Raw genomic sequence first — 23593 nt, forward strand, 5'->3', positions numbered from 1 at the left:
CCTCAGGCCGGGAAGGTTGTTTTGAGAAGACGGTGTTACATTCTGTGCACACAAGCCAATAGGAACTCCTAAATTCTTATTCAAAACTAAAAATTCTGACTCCCTCCTCCAAAAATGCAAACACTGCTTTGGGAGTCTATCATAAGATGAGGAATACGTGGGAGGACACAATCCATTCAAAGAACAAGTTACTTACCTTTGATTGGATGTTCCTCATCACCCCTCCCAGCCTACCACGCAGTAGAATTTCCTTGTTATTGCAGTTTACGCTCTTTCAGGGTGAGTAACTGTCTGACTTAAGCTACATCCGAAACTAAATTGGAAATGCGCATAAAAACGGAACTGAAGCCAACGGTTGCTGCGCGCGCTATATACCAGTGATGACGTCGACATCGAGACGGAGGCCCTCTAGGGACATCAAGTCGACTGGCATCAACACGCAGCTCCCCTTGTTGGAAACATTTCCCGAAGCAGCTAAAGCTGGATATAGATATATCATAAAATGAGGAATACATGGGAGGAACAGCCAATTGAAAGAACGTTCCCACGGGTAAAACTTGTTCTTCTCTACTCCACCACGGACCCCAAGTTCAACAAAGCAAAAAGTCTAGCCCTGGATAACAAAATATATGCATTTGTATGTTCCAGAAATGTATAATGGGAATTTAAAAGGCTAATACACTCCTTTCTGCGGAAAAGCCATCTAACATCAATTGCACAAGCTGCACATTCCAATTTGAGTATTGGAAAATGCAACACCCTTAAGGAGAATATCAGAAACGTTCTCTTTGAGAAAACAACAGTTTTAAATCCTGTCTCTGCCTGGAAGTGCGAGGACATAACAATTGAATGACTTGGGGGGTTTGCTAAACGCACACAATTAATTTAATATTCCAACATTGAGCAAATGGCCCATGTCAGTTTATTGACCTCCCTAGTTTTTCCCCTGCTGTGTAGCTTTTTTCACATTTTGTTCTGCTGTTACAAGCATGTGTTCTTGAATTAGGTCCTCTCCTGTGTGGTTATACTCTATTCCAGGCCTGCAGATGTGGGGTTTTATCTCTCCACTTCAAAATTATTTTTGCATGCCTATTTTGTTCCTATTGACGTATCGCTCTATCTGACAAAATACATGTTTAAATGCAATCATCGTATTCTCTTTGCAGTTGTTACTTGCAAAAACCAAGTTAAGCATGGGACATGTATTTTTGGTATCAGGTAATAATATCCCCAACAAAAATATTGCCGTAAATATAGCTGTTTGGTTTGCCATAGGCGATATTTTTATTGGGGATATTATGTGGGAGCGGGGGTTGCAGGGGTGTCTGCCGCACATTAAAAAGTGATGCAGGTGTTGCGGGGGTGTCCCCCGCAGGGTCCATTGTGAATTTCGCTGCAAAAATATGGCAATATTTTTGTATGGCGATATTTATGCGTCGAAATTATCACATGGAACCGTATTTTTGAACTTAGCGATTTGCATTAGGAAAATCATTAAGCCTTTTCATTTAAGAATCAATCTTTGTAAAGATTGATGTCCTTTTTTTTGTCTCTATCTGCAGGTCTGTCAACGGCTTAAATCATCTACACCCATGTTGAGTCATTGGATGAAGCGACTGTTTTCGACTCTGGAATTGAGGCATTTTTCGATAATGGGTAATTGGAGTGTCCTCTGAGAATGCAGCATTGGATTTCCGCTGGAGCAAACCAGATGCAGATATTGACAGGTATCAAGAGCTGTTTTTATTTATTCTCCTCTTGTTGCATTACAAAGTACAAGACTGAAAATATCTTCTATAGGGGATATGGATCAGGCTGGACTTAATCTGTTAACACACAGTGGGGCCAAACCTCTTCGATTGGCGGAAGCTGGGGTAACAAAATGGCAAAGCAAAATATGATAATCTTCCACCGGAAATGATTTCTCACTTGTAGTTTAACCTTGTTTATCCTAGATGGGCTCCAAAAGGAGTTGCCACTAGTCATTAAACTATTATGAAACAAGAGTGTATTTATGACAATATTTATACTAAAATACAATTGTTGTCCATACATACGAGGGGGAGTCGAACAATTAATGAGTACAACATTTGTGATGTCATCTTTGATGTCATGGGTGTTAGTCCTTGCAGTGCACAGTGATAGCGCGAGTTATGGTTACATACCGTACCATAACTTGCCAATTTCTGGGGTTTTTAGGTTTTACCTGTAACCATAACGTCCCTGTAGTAACGTTTTTCCATTGAATTTCATAGGTTTTTTAGTAGGGTACTTTAACCATGACATTGCTTTACGGTAGTTTTTTTTGCAGTAAAGGCAAAAGATGTATAGTAGAGTAACTTGACCATAATGTCCTTTTAACAACTTTTTTGTTGGGAATTTCATAGGTTTTTAGTAGGGCACTGTAAGCAGAACGTTGCGTTTGGGTCGTTTTTCATGAAAGGCAAAAGGTTTGTAGTAGCGCAACTTAACCATAACCTCCCTTGAACAATGTTTTTTCTTGGTGAATTTCATAGGTTTTTATTACGCCACTGTAAACATAACTTTGCTTTAGCATACTGTATTTAGAAATTATGCTATGTTTGTAATAGCGCACCTGTATCTTAACGTCCCTTGAGGAATGGTTTGTGTATGTGATTATCGCAGAAAGCTACTTTTACAGTGTTCCAAAGTAAGTGCCAATGAAGGAAGTAAGTGCAACACGCATCATATACCCACCACACAATTGTTTGCTAAATGGAAGGAACAGTGGTAGTGTGGAAAACACTGCAGTGGAAACAGGTAGAAATAGGTACCTGATGAAAGAGATAGTTGTGCGTGTTGCAGTGCATTTTTAAGTGCGCAACAGCAATGAGAAACATTGTTAGTGTACTTCCAAAAAGGGCACCAAAGCAATGAGTATACAGTGGGCACAAAAGGAAAATGCATTAATAGGAAAAAACGCTATTTTTTGGGTTAATATTTTACATTTTTTAAATTTTTTTATTTGGTTTTCAAATATTTAAACATATAAACAATGATTGGTCATATATGCATACAACAATAGTAGTATAACATAACACAAAAGTATAAGATCATACTAATATTGGTAATCACACTAGGGTACAGATTATATCCACCAATTTCGATGCCCCAACTAGAGGCCTCTACATCAATATACAATTACAAAACAATACCCCTACCTCACTCAGATGAGCATTTTCCATCTGTGTTAAAATCCAATAAAACAACTGACTAAATATAGCCGCAGGTCATACATAACTCATAACTTTACAGATACCGAAATAGGCCACTATCAAAATCTCACTCTTTGTTCCATATGCCTTTGAGAGAATCTTCGACTCGAGGTAGTACCATTTTTAAAAATTGTACTATTGCCATCTGTACTCTCTCCCTAGGATTAGAAAACATTTGCCATATATGATCACTTGTCACCTCAGTGTGGATTACAAACACATTATCAAAGCATCTTATCACCGTACATTCTTCAGAGCACCACATTCCACCAACAAATGTTGTAGGGTTTCTTTTTTTTCCATTGATAATCAGTATCTGCAGTAATTACAATCCATTGGAATCAGTTTCCGCCTACACAGGACATCACGGGTACCCGATAGATTAAATCTGAACCTTAGATAATCAGCCTTAACCTTCTGTGACGGGCATTTCAATAGATACAGCGCCATCATTCCATGTCACTTTAATCCAAATGTCCAGATATTAAAATCTGTATATTGAATGCACTTTGCTAAATTTCTAGCCCAGTCTGCTTGAAAGAGTTTTGCTTTCACATGGTCAGGGTTCGAAATCAGCAAGTCTAGGGACACATCAGCCTCAGCCAAGTGATCGAACGCATAGTTCCGCCATGACTTGGGGAATACATTTCTAGATTTTAAAAGATTATAACCAATTACTTCTAGAATAGTTCCGCTTTTTACCCCCAGCATGCATTTGCGTAGAAACACACATTGTCTCCACACCGCCTGAACATGAACGGATAATGACCAAAATTCTTGGCGTATTAACGCAATTGGTACTGCATTAGATAGAGCTAGAATCTGCTTCCAATACCTTGCTTCCAACACCTCCCAGTAATGGCATTTATCAAGCAGGTTGCCCTCCACACCATAGAGCATAATTGGTAATGCCTTCATTTTATAGAAGGGGATACCACATGCTTCAGGGAAAATTTCCCAAATGTATTTATTAGAATTCTTGACTGTGAGATTAAGTGCTGCAGTTTAATCCCAGCAGTTGCCACCTCAGCAGATTTAATTTCTCTGTTAGGAATGTCAATCCCTAAATATTTATATTTCGACGCTCTTACTAATTTAATGTCTTGGAGCGACCATGATAGAGCAGCAGCGAGGTTCTTGGGTCCCGCAGTGGCCGGGCAATTTAAGATTTGTGATTTGGAGACATTGATCATCAGATTTACTTTAACATACTCCCCCAACCGCGCCAACATGCGTTGTAGACCTTGTGGCGTTTGTGACAGTAACACTAGGTCGTCTGCATATAGCAGATAAGGGATTCGCTAAACATCAATCCTCGGGGCATCGCCCTTAAAATTTACAATTTGCAAATTTGTGGCCTAGATCTAGGATAAAGAAATTAAATAGAAACGCTGCCAGTGCACAACCTTGTTTTAGCCCACAATGGGTCTCAATTTCAGGTGATAACTTCCCATCTAGGCTAATACACGCTGATGTTTTTGAGTGAAACAAGATTATTAATGACAAAAGGGAGTGTGGGCAGTCGTACTCTATTAATTTTTGAAACAGCCGATCTCTGTCGACTGAGTCGAACGCGGCTCTGAAATCATTGAACCCCATATACAGGGGTTGCTTATGTTCCGCCTGCTGGTCTTTAATCATTCTCAATGATATTATATTTGGAATGGTTCCCAGGCCCTTTACAAAACCTGTTTGCAGGGGGTCTATTAGTTTTTTACTCTTTACCCATTCCTGCAATTTGCCCAATAATAGCCGTCCGAACAATTTTCCTGGCACATCGAGCAGAGTGATGGGCCTATAACTACTCAGCTCTTGTCTATCCCCCTTTTTATATATAGGGATTGTTATCGCTTGTGTCCATAAGCTGGGAAGCCTCTGGGTTACATTTATTAGCCGAAAGATTTTATATAGGATGGATGCCCATAGTTCAGGATATTTTTTGAGCTCAGAGTTACAAAGACCATCCGGTCCCCTAGCTTTTGAGTTACTGGCAGAGTTGATCAAGGCTAAGATATCAGACGAGAACAAAGTTATAGCAGAAAAAGTCACGAGTCCACAGCGCTTATACAGTGATTAAGAAAATAAACATCAAGGCTGCGGGTATCTGGGTGGTGTGGGTGTACTGCCAATACACATCCACAGAAATAGTTGAAGAAAAACAAAGATGTTCCCGGTCTCACTGCGCCAAGAAATTATAATTAGTTGTTTGTAATGGTAACACGAGTAGACTGAAACAAGCGGTCATTGAGCTTTCCGCAACTGCGAGGCATTTTGAGAACTGTATCTGGCATTGTCCTACTCTAAATGTGGAGTTCTTATTGGTGCAACCTAAGCCTCTGATGAAAAGCTGTACACAGCTTGAAGCACGCGTCAGGCTTCTCTTCGCACAAACAATAAAGGCTTTTCTTTGCACAAACAACTAATTATAATTTCTTGGCGCAGTGAGACTAAGATATCAGACAGCTCGAACTCCAAGTAAAAGGCGAGCGGGGGAATGACTAGCTCGGTTTGCTCTGTAGGGACCGGATGAGCATACAGTCGTGTGAAATTAACTACCCATGCGTGCGTTTGAACTGCACTCGCTTGCAAGGCCACTTGAGGAGCGACAACAGAATTATTTATAGCCGACCACATCTTTGCGATATTTTTGCCAGCTAAGATCTTTAACATATTGGCTCCATGTTCTTGGAATAATAAGGCACGGTGGCTTTTAACCCAACTTCTATGGGACGTTCTTAGCTTAATAATTAAAGGTTGCCTCAAATGCACGGGTTCTTTTTGGACAGATCTTAATTTGGCACGTAATCGCGCTTTCCTTTCTTTCACCTCCTTATCATACGAATGGAGATGTGGTGTTATTTGTTTTCTTTTGCCAGTTTGTTCCTGAAGCACCCGGAATAGGTCGGTTTGCACATTGCTAACGTTCCCACTCAGTAAGCCGTACTCGGGCAAGCCTAGTCTCAACAGTCGCTCAAGATTAGTTACTTCTTTTTCCAACCATCAGAGTCTATTTGTTCCGGCATTCACTACACACACACCCTTAATGGGCTCATGATCCTGACTATCGCATGTTGAACCCGCAACCCATTTTGCCTTGAGTATATTATGGTCACTTGTCTCAGATTTAGACACAGAAAAATTCGATACAGCGGCCACAAGTCCTCATTCACATAAATATAGACAATGGTAGATTTACTTTCACCCTTTTGCCAAGTCGAAGTAAGGGGGGGATGCCTGTTTCAAATGCCCCATTAAGAGCAATCAGCCCTTTCGCTTTCACTAAAGAGGGCATCTTCTGAATCTTTTTTTATTTTTATTCCCAAGCTCACTCAGGCAATTTAAGTTTGGATCACCTGCCACTACTAGTGCTCTTACTTTTTGATCCAGCACTACCATGTCCAAGATTGCATTTAGATCATTTAAGAAACTATCGTCCGACATGGCAATCAGGTTCCAGTAAATATTTAACATTGCGTATCTGTGATCTCCAACGAATACTTTCACAAAAATCATATATTTATTTGGCATGGCCCACAGTTCGGACGACAGCCCAATACCCATCTTTATCGCTGTTAAGCACCCTGAACTTGGGCGACCCACCGCAGGTTTAATTGCGGGATTCAAATACACTTCGTGGTTAGCCCAGATGGATACAGTTGTGAGCCACGTCTCCTGAAGCAGTACAATATCACAATCACTTAAGTCTGTATAGTCATTATTTATAGATGGCGAAAACCCCTGGTATTCCAACAGATCAGGGATATCTGTTTTACCCCCGACCCCTCCTCACATTACTTCTGATTTCCCAACCGATTACTCATACCAGCAAAGAGGCGGGGCTGTGTTTTCTGTACTTTCATATTTCCTCCCCTATCGCCCATTTGCCAACTCCTTTGCTGGCAGGGGGTAGTCGACCTTGATGTCTGATCTGACACAGTCGAAAGAGCAAATCCCAGAGCATACAGATAATCCTTGGCCTGCCAGATTACATTTTGTACAACACGAGATTTAAACCACAAGTTAACAGAGTTTAACTGGCCCTTCACAGAGAATTCAACCAATACCATGTCAGAGGAGACAACATCATCTAATTGTGGGATCTCCGAGAAAATTGCCAACACTGCACGTCTATTTAAATCATATTGTGTGCACGGTGGCCTCCTACAGGCCAGGGCTAGAGCATACTGTGCAGGCCTACTCCGAACCGGGGGTTTCAAATATCTTCCCCCATTGTTGGGCATAGATATAGGCGGGGGTAGTGCCTCTGATTGTTGATTATGTCCTTGCATCTTAGTCAGGGCACTCTCAATTGGGGACATAATAGCCCCTGACATATGTGAAAGATCTCCATTGTTTCCATTTTGCCTACCTAACTCTTGAGATTGGGTATGAATACCAGAACTCACTGAAGGGGCCGGCGCCAATTTCATCTTGGGCTCTACGCACATATCTCTTACTGGAGCTGTATTTTCCAGGAAGTTCTTACCCGAACCTACTACAACTGTCTCCTGTGGGCCCTCTGGGTGCCGTCTACTAGCGGGAATTTGTTGGCTATTTAAACCACCGATTGAGCTCTTTTGAGGAGGTGGAATAAGTACTGCCGGAGTCAAACCATCCATATAGGCATCAACAGCTTTCCGAATTTCGGCCTGCTGTACGGCAAGAGATGATTCGATTGACTCTCGGGCGTGGTTCAATTCCGCCACTACCTTTTGGGGTTTGGGTTGCCTCTGTTTGTTCTTTTACTCGCGAGGCACTCTTTGTTTGCTAACACCTCCATGAGCTCATCCAATGGCGGGTATTCCATTGCCTGGGCTGGGGTAAACTTCAGGGGCTCATTTCGTCTCTCAAGTGCAAGCAGTTGATATTTTTGTTTAATTGCCTGCAATGCTGTTATGGAAGTGCGTTTTGGAACAGTGATCGCCTTAAAGAAGTGTTTTACTGAGGATTTCCCTATGTTTTTCGGGGTTTGTTGATTCTTTGGGAGTTTTTTATTTGTTTTATTATCCCCAGTCTTTCCTTTTTTGTCTGCTTGACCCACTGGGTGGGCAGCTGTTATTACATTCTTACCCTTTACATGTTCATTTTGGACTAGGTCCATAACCGGAGGCAATGATTTCGATCCATCACTCCCTGCCGGAACCAGACTCAGTCCTCCCCTTGGGTTTTCAAAAATGATATTATCAAAACATGGAATTATTGACTTAACCACAAGGGGCTTTTTAGGAGCATAAGGAAAATTTCCGGTCGTTTGACTGATGTCTACACCACATTCCGTTTGTGATGCTACCGAAAACTTACAAGGCAACAATTCACATGTTGACACACTCTTATCCCATACTTTCACAGTTTGACAAGAGTTCCTCTGCCATGCCATAATTTTTTCCAGGTACTCACTCTGTACATTTAGTTTCTGTTCACACGTGGTCACAGATCTAAACATTGAGGCCAGCGCAAGGTTCATCGACTGTAAGGCAATTCCCCATACATTATCCGGCTGCTGAAAGACCACTGAGCTATTCATACTGTGATTATTAGTTATTGATTTTATCACTCCTGGGGTTTCCTTGATAGAAACCGACCCACTTATGCTGCTATCAGAGAATATGACTGAAGATGCTGATAGATTTTCGGGCAACAGGTGATCTGAAAAGACTCTGTCATTTGCATCCAAATCTATTACCACAGCATCCTCGCAATCCTCCACCCGATCGTGGGGCACTGCTGGAACTGAGTGCGGAAGCCCTGATACAGGGACTGAATCAAGTAAAGCCGTATAGAACATTCCCCACTCGGGCAACCGCCCGGCAGCTCTTTATTTGGAACAACAGATCTTAAATTAGCAGAAGCAACATCATGATTTGTTAATTCCAGCGATTTATCCAACTCAATTACTCCTGCTGTACTTTTGTATTGAGGCGTATTCCCAGCTTGGGCGCGGAATGCAGACAACGAGCCGTTACAGAATTTACGTATGTCCGCGTTTCCCACTGCCCTGTCTTTCATTCCTCCCCGTCTAGGCGTGAAGCATATTGGCGCTGCCCCACTGGAATTTTCTACTCTCCTCGCTTTAACACTTTTTAAGGGGCTGTGCGAAGGCATCCCTGATTTTAAAGTTAAGCGAGTCATGATCTCAAGACCGCTTGCTTACCAGCACACTTCAATGAATTCCCGATAGGGCCTCCGCAGCCCCGCTGCCGCGGCGAAGCAGGACTCTCCGGGACTCACTCGGGTGTGCGCGCACGGTGCACGCGCGTGCACTATTTTATAGTCCCTCCCACACGTACAGTAAACGGCGCCTAAACAAACAAAAAGGAGAGTGTAAACACTTTAAAGTTGGATTAAATGTTGGATTGAATGTCCAATGTTAAGTCCTTCAGGCTGTTTTCACCTTGTGGGAAACTGAGTCCAAACGCTGTAACCCGAATATGGAAATGGCCCAAAGGAGACAGTCGTCTGCGGCAAAGCTGGACTGACTCGTGCTGGGAAAAGGTAGATTTCCATTTGTATAGTAGGACAATGGCACAAGTTGTAAAAAGACACAAATGCACTTCTTCACAATATACTGCGCTTTCTTCATTTCCGCACCAATTGAAAAATAACGTCCCTCCATGGGTGGCTGCATGTTGGAAAACAAAATTATGCAGGAGATTGGAAACAGAATCATTGCCTGCCTTACTACCTCCCTCAACACAAACGCCACTAAACATTGTGTTACATGTTGTGCATTTCTCCCTACACAATCAAAAATAATGTCGTCTGGATCTAGCATCACCAAAGTCTCACACAAAGAAACCAAAAGCAATCACTTCAGTGTAGGTGCTCCATACGCGTACAAACCCACATGATACACTGCACACAACTCCCATCGGACACACTTTTTCATTCTCTGTCAAGTAATGTATGTGCAAATCACCCACAGAGCATACGCTGTGGCTCATACAAGCTCACCCTCTGTATTAAGGTGAACAAATATATTGTATAGTACATTCTGGGCGGGGGGGCGTGGCCTGGTGCTCATGGAGTGAGGACGCTGAATCCTCGAGCTCCAGCCGAGCCACTGTAATCTGATCCTGAATTGGGCGTCTTAGCTCAACAGCACCATCCACACAACGATCCAGCTGTAGCTGAGGCGGAAACCAGTGCTTCGCAGCCAGTCCCGACAGAAATCGGAGCTTCGGAGCCCGGTTCGGAGCTCCAGCCTGGCTCCCCCTCCGACCCTGTGCAGCGCACACATAATGGCGACCGTGGCGGCCCGGCGGGCCTAAGGCGCGAACAGAACCCGGGAAGCGGCACTACCCGCAACCAGCTGGGAACATATCCTCGCCGCGGACCGACAACGCCTAGTTGGCGGAGGGTGCATTGGAGTTGTGCAGCAGGACCCATCGGAGCCCTCCAGAGAATCCGGACGGTGGCCCGGAGGGGGACTTTGTGACTACACGCCAAAAGTTCAGAGCGGACGTTGTTGGGGCCCCTTCTGACGCGGAGGTACAGGACCGTCTGTGATCGCTGCACGATTGGGCAGAGATTGGCCACTGCTGTCGCGAGCTTGGGCCCCCCACGGGAGCCGGCCGCTGGGATATGAGGCGATCAGCTGGCTCGCCGGCGGGCAGAGCCCCCCCCCCCCGTCGGCGACCGAAACAGAGCCTCCTCGGAGGGGCAGTCAAGACTCTGGGCCAGAGGGGCGGGAGCGGTGGGACCGCCCGCAGTGAAACTGGAAGTCCGGGATCGGGAGACGGATTAGCAGCGAGGCCCCCTCCAACTCAGCAAGGTGAACGGAGGCTAGGGGTGTCGGGTGCCCGCTCTTCATGCTGGCACAGCAGGGCTACAGGCGCTGCATGACTTGCGAACTTGAGACCTGCCATTGATCACTGTAATGGCTTAAGTGGACCCTGCACGGAGCATCACGGCGGGCCCAGCCCCAACGCCATACTTGTCACACCCTGTCCTAGAATCCATATTGGAGCTGCTGCAGGCGCCCCCAGATGAGCACAGAGCCCTGCTGTGGCGCGCGTGAGCGGGGACCATGCTCCATCCGTGAGTTGAGCCCCTGCCATTAAAACTGGGCCAACTGAAGCTGAGCTGATCAGTGCACTGCCCCATGCTCCACACGAACGCATGGGTGAATCCCCACCGCTGCCATAACACAGGAGAGGCACGTCACGCGGTCCTCCGGGACATAGAGCCGACTACCCGGCACCTGATAACACTAGAGCGATGCAGTGGGGCACCCCCGGCGCGGCACGCTGACCACATAGTAGCGCATGATAACTTTGTCCCCCCCGCCACGGTGGTTGGACCGCAGTGTAGACAGTGATAAATGGCACGAGCACACAGAGCCAGGGATCACCTGTGGCACCACAGCAGGGAGGTCGCATCCCGTTAGCACCCAGGGCCGAACTAATACAGAACATTGCCACAGGGAACCCTGGTGAGGCAGACGGAGACAGACTGGAGAGAGCCGCGTAGCAGCCCAGCCTGAAGTGGCGAACTAGGCGCCTGTACCAACTGAAAGAGCCCGGGGGCCCCGCAATGGCCGCTTCAAGGAGCAAGGTTAGAAACGCCACAATGGATCCTTTTGTCACGGCGAAGCCCAACCCCTCCGCCCAGTCCACACCGAAAGGAACAACGATGCAGGTCAGCCCAGAAGAAAGCACCAGGAGCTCAAGGCGATAGCAGCCCTAAGGACATTCATTGATACAAAAATAGGCGAAGTCAAGGCCGACATCCAGCTCATACGACAGGACGCCCACAACTTAACAGAACGTGTCACCATCATAGAATCCTCTCAGAAGGATATGTCAGAAGATACCGCGGACCTTAAGGCCGAGGTGGCGGATCTCAGGAGAAAGGTGGGCTTCCTGGAGGCAAGGTCTGAGGAGGCAGAAGGACGCGCTAGGCGTAACAATATCAGGATACTGGGCACCCCTCAGGGGACAGAGACCGCAGATCTGACGGCTTATGCTGAATCCTTGATACAGCAAGAGATTGGGGCCGGCAAGCTATCACAAGGCTTCGCCATAGAAAGGGCCCACAGATCGCTTCAGAAGAAACCTCCCCCGGGCTCCTACCCTCGCCCCATTATAGCAAAGGTCCTCAACTTCCGGGACAGGGAAGTAATCCTAAAATTCTCGAGGGAGGGCAGAGAGATAGAGCGGAATAACTCAAAAATCACCATCTACCCCAACTATACACAGTCATTACAGAGAGCAAGGAACTATTTTGTCCCAGTTAAGGCCAGGCTGAGAAAATTAAACTTGAAGTACATGCTGTTATACCCCTCCAGGCTAAAGGTGATTCACAAAGGACGAGCGATATTTCCTGAAACCCCGGCCGCAGCTAATATGTGGATGGAACATAACAACCTGGCCGAGGTCCCCACGGACTCCACCCATGAGAGCCACATTGAAGATCACAGCGGGCGATAGACAGGCGCTGCAATATCTGCGCCCTCAAAACCCGACTTGGACACTATCACGGAAAGGCACATTACTGTGGCAGAAGCATCACAACAACACCAGTAAGCTAAATGATTACAGGGCTCGTTCGGCCTCCCACACATGAGCATGCAGCGCGTACCCACGAAAGACCAGTGCAGGCCAGTTGCTAGCACGACCCCACTCGCGCCAATAACCCGGATGGGGCTAGGCAGCGTGAGAGCACCTGAGCACTGCACCCTTGAGGCAGAAGCTGGGTGCACCAGTTATAGTTATTTTCTTCAAGTTATTGTTGAGACTGACCTCCTTCTTATGACCATTGGACAAAGTGAAGATGGCCCAGAACCGGACGCTAAAGCTAGTCAACCCAGGCAAGTGGGGCAAGGCATGACGCCCAACAGCGTACGATCAAGACACTGGGGGGATGAGGAGTCCCCCACGGCAACAAACAAACTCAGGCGATGGCAGCACATCGCAAAATAATCACGTGGAATGTCAGAGGGATGGGCTCCTACCTACGGAGAAACCACATTCATTCTTACTTGAAGAGGAAGAAGGTGTCAGTCGCCCTCCTACAGGAAACGCACCTATCGACGGATACCACGAACAAACTGGTGGACTACTGGGGAGGCCAGGGCAGCGGTGTAGCCTACTCGAGATGCGCGTGCAGCGTGTACACATAGGTGAGTCCAGACACCATTTCACCAGGTGGGGGTGGATTCAGACAAAGCAGGCAGATACGTGGTAGTGTGGGGCATGATAGAGAATTCCCGGTTATGTATTGTGAACTCATACTTCCCTCAGCATGGCATACCCTCCTACCTCAGGCAGCTATGTGCTAGAATTACGCACCACAGGGAGGACACCCTTCTATGGGGGGGGGGGTTTAATTGTGTGATGAATGAGGAATTGGACAGATCCATCACACCACGCATCCTCAGCAACCCCGCCTCGTGGGTGCTCCGCAGCGCGGTGGAGGACCTGCAGCTGGTCGATGCCTGGCGGGACCTACACCCTACCGACAGGTTGTACTCATTCTACTCATCCCCCCCCACGGCCTGCATACCAGGATAGATTACTTTTTCATCAATAGTGAGCTTATCTGACAGGTTGAGTCTGTGGGCTACCTGGGTAGGTCAATCTCGGATCACTCCCCACTATTAATGCAGCTCAGCTTGAGAGGCCCCAGGCCCCCCATTCCGATGTGGCGCATGCCGCAGAAACCTTAACAGACCCCGCATTCAAGGAAACCCTTGGAGAAAAACTGGAAGAGTACATAAAGTTTGACATGGGATCAGTTGAGAGATGGAGCACACTCTGGGAAGCCATGAAGGTTGTAGCAAGGGGTGTGATAATAGCAGAAGCTGGTGGAATCAGGATGCAACTGAAAAAGGCACTGGAGATCAAGGAGGAAGAGATCAGGCATCTTGAAAGCAATCTGCCCCCAACCATGGAGAGTGAAACCAGGTTGAGGGAAATCCGAGAGGACTGCAAATCTGCGTGGGAGAGGCTATCCAAGTTCGACTTCACGCGTACTGTTAAGGCACGCAAGGAAGCAGATAAGCCGGTCAGGATACTTACCTGGTTATGCAGGAAGGAGCACCCTTGGCACATCCCCAAAGAGATCAAGGGCGAAAACAGCACAACTTGCAGGACACAACAGGCAATAAACGAAGTCTTTTCGGTCTTTTACGCCAAGCTCTATGCCCATGAGGAGCAAGTCCCTGCAGAAGCCATCAGGGACACCCTGGCCGAAGTTGGACTCCCTAAACTGAGCCTAGAACAACGGAACATGCTGGGGGAGGCTATCACGACTGAGGACATTTCAGAGGCGATTAGGTCCCTCTCCACAAGCAAGACCCCCGGAACAGACGGCCTCACCCCAGAATTCTAGAAGGCCTACGAGGAGATCTTAACCCCGATGCTACACGGAATATACAAGGAGGCATATGGGACCGGTACACTGCCAGACAGCATGAGAGAGACCCTCATAGTACCAATGCTCAAACCAGGCAAACCAGCCGACGAATGCGACCCTAGCAATGCTGAACTACGACAGCAAAAACCTGACAACTATACTAGCCAAAAGGCTCTCGAGAGTGATAGGGTTCCTAATACACGAGGACCAGAACGGCTTTGTCCCAGGACGCAACACCACAGCCAATTTAAGGAGGCTCCAACATATTATGGCACAAACAGCGAATTGCGATGAAGATCGGCGGTGCTCTCGCTTGATGCCATAAAGGCTTTTGACTCAATATTTTGGGAATGGCTGATTGAGACCCTGAGGGAGTTTGGACTTGGTGAGCACTTCATTCGATGGGTCAAGGTCCTTTATAACAATCCGGTGGCAAGAGTAAAGACCGGTGGCATAGTGTCAGGAGCTTGGGCTATCCAAAGGGGAACCAGACGGGGGTGCCCCCTGTCGCCGATGCTATATATCCTTGGCCTGGAACCGGTAGCAATCTATTTCAGGAGGCAGCTATTTGACGCAGGTATTAGAATAGGTGGGTTATATAACATCATTTCTCTGTACGCTGACGATGTCCTTTTATATCTGTGCAACCCTCGAGAGAATGCACCGACAGCATTGGATATCCTCGACAATTTCGCAAAATACTCTGGGATAAAGTTCAGCAGACTAAAATCATGCTCCTTCCCTCTCGCTGGACTCGAGGGGAAGGGTACAGAGGGAACTGCCCGAGATTGGTATCCAGTGGCAGGTGGAGGCCTTCCGTTATCTCGGACTTACCATTATGCACACGCCCCCCTCCACTCATGAATGCAACACGGAGGCAGCAATGTGTGGGGTGCGCAGGTCTATCAAATTCTGGTCAAAACTTCCACTCTCCGTGATGGGCCGAGCAGCAATCTCCAAAATGATAATATTGCCAAGATTCCTGTATTACTTCACCAACATAACATACTACATACCCCCGTCCTTCTTTAGGAAGCTAGAATCCATAATCAGAGACTTCCTTTGGGCCTGGGCCAGACAGACACACTAGATATCCTCACACTTCCCTACATGGAGGGCGGCATCCAACTGCCTGATTTCCAGAGATATTACCTAGCAGCACAAATGTTGCACGTCGGCAAGTGGCTATCGGATGAACCCTCGGTTGAGACAAGCCTCCTCCATCAGCTAATAGCACCTGTGCACCGTAGGAAGGTACTATGGAGCACACGAGTAGGACCTCCTGACCCGCCCATGATAGTGAAGTTGGGGGAGACAAGTCTGGGACAAAGTCAGATCACTGCTCGGATTGCAAAACCCATACATGCCTGAAATCCCCATGCTCGCTGGTATATGCAAACTCTCTACCGACCTGCCAACAATGAGGAGCTTGGAGAACTGTGGCCTCTATACATGGGGAGATATGTTCGATGAGGGGTCGTTCAGGGGCTTCGACTCACTACAAATGAGGGATGGGCTCGCCGCAGGCCACTTTCTATGGTACCAAAGGGTGAAACACGCAGCCAAGAGCAACTGGAGCACATGGCCCGAGGAGCCGGAAACGCACTCCCTAGTGCAGGATATGTACAACCTGAGCGATGGTTGGAGGCCGACATCGAGGTTATATACTCAAATAAACGACAAACCCAACCCTAGAGGTGCGCGCCTGAAAGAGAGATGGGAGACTGACCTGGGGACTGAAATCGCGGAGGGCGAATGGAGCAGGGCCCTGCTGTACCCGAAGGAGGTGTCACGGAACGCCAGGTTCAGGCTGATCCAGCTGAATGTCCTCTATAGGACCTACATGACGCCACACAGGATAGCTGCATTCAACAAAAAAAAAAATCAACTTGCCCATGGTGCTCCTCTGAACAGGCTGACATGATCCACGTGTTCTGGGCTTGTCCCAAATCGCAGAAACTCTGGTCTGCTGCTGAACAGACCTGTAGGAGAGCTGGGTTGGAAAGATACAAGTGGACACCTAAGGAATGTCTCTTGGGCACTCACCCGAGACTGAGCAAAATTAAGCATTCAGTGAAGCTTATGGACATAGCGTGCATATTAGCGAATAGAACAATTGAAATCGCCTGGAGGCACCAGGTACGAACCCTAGATCAGGGAAATGGAGAGATGGACTGCCGCTGAAACCAGAGCCTGGGAGGAAGGGAACAACCGAGGGGGAGATGATGTATGTGGCACATGGAGCGCCCTCATGAGTGACATGATCTTCTCGACAAACTTTAAGCCCCCCTGAGCTGATCTCTCTGGCATGAACTGCAAGCACGACTCATTAACACGAACGCCAAGCCTGAGAACACCCTGGTGTTGCACTCCCCTGAAAAGGCAATAAGGAACAATGGCATCAGGCCTGGGGCCCAACTGGGAAGGGCGGTAGCACTGCAGGGTAAGAGGAAAGAGGACAGTGAAAGTTGCTGTTATTGTTTGTTCATTGTTACTTTTAGTTCACTAGGCTTGTATGAGACGTAATTGATGTTATGACGCACAACCAGTGCTTAATTGCTTTTTGTTTAACCATAAATGCCAATAAAAACATTTAAAAATAAATAGTACATTCTGGGCGTGCGTTACACCCCCTCAAAGCTTATTGCGCAATCATGTGTCCTCCACAATCCAAAACAGAATATGTGCATTTGCAAAATCGTCTGGTGTGCACGCGCGGGAGTAGGGGAATAAATGTCAACCAAGGTAGGGGATGTCCTTTGTAGTGGTGGCTTTTAAGGCACAGAATATAGCATGTGCTCCTCGCAAAGTACTGTTAGAGCCGCACCTCAATAACTCATTAAGTCATTCTTCCCTTTCCACTAGCCTCTTCCCACCACGCCCTGATAAGGTATTTGTAAGTAATGATACACGCATCCACCAATGGCCTCCAAGACTTCAGCATCCTACAATGTGACTTCTCCACAACAGTTCATATTTACCATTCGAACATTAGCCTGCACGTGTGCTGTTATTGGGAAGCACTTCCAGTTAAAACTTCAGTGAATTATTGCAGTAATTATACATGCACATTCAAGCACATAAGCACCCATCACCACAAAAGAAACTGATGGAATTTATTTTAGCAGTGTGTGCACAACTCTGTTCGAAGTACCTTTGCGCACAATATCTGCTTATAAGCGTCCACTACGTCTTTAAAAAGCATACTAATGTTCCTCCCATCTGCCACCATGAAGTGGCAATTTGTTGGTATATGCTTCCAACGTTTTTATTTACCCATATCATGCACTATATTAGCTAATCAGTAACTTTGTTCTTGCCTTCCCACATTGATGGCAAATGTGTTCCCCACTAACCCACCTACTACATAACATGTCAAAATAAGGCACGAAATGCACCACTGAATGCATTTTAGCAACCTAAAGGCACTTTCCAAAAGGTCAGTGTCTGCACAGGTATGGTGCTTTCTACGCTGCACTGTTGCCACAGGCTCTTTTTAAATTTGCCCACCTCCACTTTGTCCTCACCAACTCATGCATAAAAGAGTGTGCAACTTGTCTTTCGTCTGCACGGCAGGTATCCTATCTCTGCTTTAGTAAAATGTGTGCACTACCTCCCACTAACTGAGAACAATAAACTAAAAGCCCTGTGCATTATGCAGAATGGCATCTGGTCCCTGGGACCTCAATACCTTCCACTCTCACTTCCTAAACATCTGCTTGCTCCACCTTTTCCCTCATCAGCCTCCTATTCCGTCCGGGTCAGTTGCTTGCACACACAATCTGGTGATGGTACATGTCTTTCTTCTGCTGCCACCTCCCTGTGCAACACACTCTGTCTCCCTGCACCTTGAGGAGAATAATGGTAGGCTCTCAAAGCACCTGAAAACCTTTCCATGTACGTCTTTTCTTTCCCCTCCTGCCCCCTGCTGACTTCCTGGCTAAAGTATTGTGCACTGGTTTCTTACCCATCCCATCAGTGTCCCATTCCAATTTCCTCCCTACACTTCCATCCCAGCACTAGCTTTCAGCGAGCCCCCACACTTGCAGACTGCTTTCTAGGACCCTAACAGTGCACACATCTCTTTATGTCAACACTTATCCTTCCACTTGCCAGCACCGGTTCGTAGTTGCATGTATTTCTATTTATTATTGTTCCCATATACTGCACTTTGCCCTCCCCCTCCGCATTCTCTTACGCATGGTCAATGTCAGTTGGCCTAGAGGAATCAATGTCTCTGTTTGGCCTCAGTTCTGCGTCCCTTTCCTCAGCGTTCCTTCACACACTTGTATGTATGCGCAATACAAACGGCAGAAAGTACCATAGCGCATCATATGATATAATGCACTCACTGCATGCATAACATCATGGCTGCCACTTACTTTCTACACTTCACAATATGGTCTTCCATTGTAATGCATGTACTACAAATGTCGGAAAAGTGATCCCACTAAAGCAGCAGGGAATGTATAGTAGCAACGTTACGCAAGTGCGTGCAGTCCATGCATACAAACATGATGTATGCTCCTTACCTTGCACACTTTCACCATATCCTCCTACATTTATCTGTACAAACAAACCTTCTCTCAGTCTTTGTGTACACACTACAACCAGTAAGCACATTGCCCAATTGCTTTGCCTCCTCAGTGGCAATGCTATAGCTGCCATCCTAAAAACAACCGGATGTGCCACGTGGAGTCCTCACAGTATTGCGTGGCATTACCGTGCTATACACTAGAGGGGAGGGTTGAGAGGGTGTCAGGGGTGGTGGGGGGATGAAATAAAGGGGTGGGGATTGTGTCTTTAGGATGGTGTGTAAAACCACTGTGGTGGCCTAGAAGGATGACAGGACGCTGTATAGTTCCAGTGGGTGTTTATTTAAACACCAGCACAATAACAATGGTTGGGTATGGTCCAGAACAGGGCTGGGGTCCGTACTCGCTGTTGTGCTGTCTAATGATGCAGTTAACTTCACTGCATCCAAGATGTCATGGAATGAGACGCACTTAGCCAGCAAGAGCACCCAGGAAGCTGTCCTCAGCCTTGGTATTACGCTATGCTGGCTGGGCCTCTGTCAGGTGGACCCTGTCACTTATTAAGCTCCTTCTCAGGAGGAGTGCCAGGGCTAACTGCCTTGGTCATCTTCCCGCCGAGTTCTGGCTCTCTGTTCTCTTTGTGCTCGTTAATTTTTGCTGGACCACGCGAGGAGTCGTCCCCACAAACAATTATATATTTCCTTTTTTTCATGTTTTTATTATATATGTGCATTCATACATTTTTTTTTCCTTCTTTTTCTGCCTTTTGCTCACTGTCTGTTTGCTTCTCCTCCTGACATTTTTCTCCACTGAATATTAACCGTTATCTTACATTTCTACAGGATTGTCTGCAAAGCTTTGTGCACAGTGCCAAACACAACAGCATTGCCAATGCAAGTAAAAAAAATGCCCTTCGAATGGATTGTGCCCTCCAATGCATTCCACATCTTTGACACGTAATGTCCACAGATGTGCACTTCGGAAACTTTTTCGGCAGAGGACGTCCTGCGTCAATGGTGTCGGGTCCATGTCCCTTGAGGGCCTCCGTCAAGGACGACGTCACAAGATGTTATAAATAGGATGCACAGCTCCCGTAGCGGCAGTTCTCTTTTTTTCCACGAACTTAACTTCGTGAGACTCTGCGCGCCTCGTGTGTTTTCTTCATTGAAGGTGTCTTTCTCTTTGACCCCCTCTGACTCCGCGGTCTAGTTTCAAGACCTGCCGGGACTGCAAGTCTAAGATGTCGCTCACCGACCCCCACTGCATTTGTTTGTGCTGCCTCGGCGAGTCGCACGACACCGACGACTGCTCGAAATGCCAGTCGCTGACTGCAAAGGCCTTGCGGGAGCAGAAGGGGAAGCTCCAGGTAGGTAGGGGCTCGAAGCCTGTTCAGTCTCGGACTTCCAAGTCAAAGGGGTTTCCACCGATGGCTCGAGGGGTGACTCTTCGCATCAGAAGGAATCCCGGGGATCTTAGTCCCAGAGTGGGTTCCGCCACTCGTCTTCCTCGTACTGGCACTCGCGGAAGCGCCATCACTGGTCGCCTTCCCCGTCCTCCTCGGAGGATGGTACCTCGAGGAGGCTTACGTGCCCTACGAAGTCCTCGACTCCGGCAGAATTGGCAGCGTTCAAGAAATCTATGATGGCGATTTTTCAATCGCAGGACACTGGTACGGTCGCGCCTTCTGACGAAGCTGGCCTGGATCAGTCTCAGTCTGTGGCTCGCACGCCTTCGGGTTCACGACGCGACACACCTCGGGAGCCATCGAGGTCCCGTACGGACAAGGTTTCGAAAAGGTTGCAAGAGACGTGTCTCTAGGTCTCGGTCCTCGTCCCCAGCGAGACCGCAGCAACCTATTGAGGGCTCGGGGCCGGCATGGACTCGTTCGGCGCATGTCCGTCCGATTCGGACATCGACGCCTTGCCATCATATCAGCCCATGGCGCCGTCGGCACCTGTGTCCACGCTGAAGCCTTCAGCGATCTCGACGTTGAGGTTGTCGGTGCTTTCAACATCGAAGCTATCAGCGCCTTTGGGAATTATTTCTTGAAATTTGCTGTTGGAGTACCCAGACATTGTGGATCCTCTAAGAAAGGCACATCGAAGTCGGTGAGGCCGGTTTTGGCCTCTTCAGTCCCCAGACCTGGGTTTCAACCGCATCTGGATGATGCTTTTGACGAGGAGGAAAGGTCTGAGGTTGAGGAACCTGGTGACCTTGATGATGCTCCTATTTTTTCTGGGGACAGTCAGTTGGAGGAGTTGAGACAGACCCTCCATGATTCAAGTGGACTGGACACTTCCCCGGAAGTGGAGTTTGGTAGACCTGAGCCTGGGGCTCATGCAGAGTCTTGTTATAGGAGACTCTTTGCACGAGTCTCAGAGTATCTGGGCTGGTCTAGTCCTCCGGAAGACTTTGTGCAAGATGATCTGACGGACATCTTGGATCAAGGTCCGTCCTCTGACCCTGTTTTGCCATTTCATTCTACCTTGCAGAAAAGGGTGGCAGCTGCTTGGCAGTCCCCGGATTCTCTTCCGGCTGTGAATAAAAATCTTACTAAGAAATACCGCCCTTCCGTTAGTGACCCCAGCTATTTGTCTACTCACCCTACTCCTGAGAGTTTGGTGATTCAGGCGGCGTACCCTGTATCCCACCGGATAGAGATGACAAGCGCTTCAACGGTTGGGCACGGAAGGTGTTTTCTGCTGGGAGCATGGTCTTGAAATCGTCCAACTCCACGTGTGCCTTGGCAAGGTTTACACACACTCTGTGGTCTTGTGTTGCTTTTGCGGCTGAATGAATTTCCGAGGGGGAAGAAAGGAATGGTTTCCTTGCTATTGTGCAGGATGGCAAGGATGCCATGTGTGAGGCCCTTCAGTCGGGTTTGGATACGGCTGACGGTGTGAGCCGGTCCATGGCTGCGAGCACCATTATACGCAGATTTGCGTGGTTGCAGAAGTTGGGGGGTTTGCTCCAGATGTGCAAGGCCGTCTTCTGAACATGTCGTTTGATGGCACACATTTATTTGGCAGCAAGGCTGACGAGAGCCTTGAGGTTGCAGGCCAAGACCCACAGACCCAGTAGTACACCTCATCTTACATGGAGTATTGGAAAGGGGTAACTCTTATCCCTTTTTGTCTTTACCTCTTGGGGCATTGTTTCGCTCCCTTAACATTAAGACTTGGCTGGTGGCAGTGGTATCTACCCTAACTTTCCTATCGCGATTATCTTATATAAGGTGGTAATGTTTTAGGCTATTATATTAGCCTCGAACATAAACCCGCTTGACCATATGTTTTATTTTGGCTCCGGCTGGGTTTAGTCACCATTTCTTTTTGTTAAGTCTTTCTCGTGTTTTTCTCTGCGCGTCAAACCGAGGATGACTCCTTTGTTCGCTGTCTTTTTACGGGTTTCTGCACAGAAGCCCTCCTTAAGGCGCCCAAGTTTGCCCAAGCTACAAGCCAGGACCCCTCCTCTGGTCGAATTCACTGTACAGAGCTACAGTGGCCGGATAGCCAGGAAGGTCAGACCCTGCTTGGGTTTTAAGGAGCGCACCTTTTATTCGTCATCTGGCGCTGCTGCTGGTTTCTTCCTTGGGTAATGCAGGACTCTCCAGTCTTCCTACTTCTGATCAGTCTGACAGTTGCTTCAGGAACCGTGAGCCTGCAGGAAATACCAGGAACGTCTGCCTCAGCTACTGCCCCCTCTCCGTTTTAAGGTACTGTGCAAATCCGGTTGTGCGTTTTGCTCAGCCGCGGTGAAAGTGTTTGAAATCTTTCTCCAATCCGAAGGCTTGTCCTTCTCTTCTCTTTGAACTTACTTTTCTACCAACCAACATCATCCGGAATCTGTGCCACAAACTTTACCACGAACTACCCTGAACTGTGTGATCTTGAGCAAAAGACTTTTGACCTATTGACTTTGGCCCTAAGCCTTTTCTAGCTGATGATCTCACTGTAGTCTCTCTTGTTCAACTGCTAAGAATACTTACTTGTTGGTTTTGCCTAGTGGCTGATAACTGTCTTTCCCCTCCCTTTTAAATTGCTGGAGTGCCATTTTGCTCTCACTTCATTTTGTGAGCTTAACTTGTCTGGAATTTAAGAGAAGTGGTGTGGTGTATTTATGATTGTGATTTTGGCCTTGCTTAGAATAGTGAAATGTTATACAACTGTTGAGTAAATAAATATATATTCTTTTACTTAGAAACCTTGAGTCAGTGTTTGCCTGAATCATAGTATTTGCTGTCCTTTTGTGTAACTATTTGTACTGCTCACTTACTCTTGAGATAAGTCTGGCTGCTCCGCTACTTCTACCACTATAACTGTGTAGTACAGGCTTGTACCAAAGGTGAAATTGTACTGTCACTTGTAGTCTTAATTGTGTGTAGTGTTACCAAAAGGTACTGTATATAATTCTGCCTAACACTGGTCGGGGAAATCGTGGTGCCAAAGCCGCTCAGGCAGCTGTCTA

The 23593-nt window shown here is 47.2% G+C and overlaps 1 protein-coding gene across 2 annotated transcripts in view; it reads left to right on the forward strand.

Moving 5' to 3' along the window:
* VPS54 (VPS54 subunit of GARP complex) overlaps positions 1-23593 on the forward strand; it is a 2536401-nt gene that overhangs the window by 204481 nt on the left and 2308327 nt on the right. Inside the window, exon 2 of one of the 2 annotated variants that reach the window (XM_069608186.1) lies at positions 1563-1727. The gene's annotated coding sequence lies outside the window, so the exon portion shown is untranslated. Of the gene's footprint in view, positions 1-1562; positions 1728-23593 lie in introns of those variants that run through there. The other variant, XM_069608187.1, reaches the window with a different exon arrangement.

This window comes from Ambystoma mexicanum, chromosome 4q, assembly GCF_040938575.1.
Source record: "Ambystoma mexicanum isolate Mex_15411 chromosome 4q, UKY_AmexF1_1, whole genome shotgun sequence".
Taxonomy (NCBI): domain Eukaryota; kingdom Metazoa; phylum Chordata; class Amphibia; order Caudata; family Ambystomatidae; genus Ambystoma; species Ambystoma mexicanum.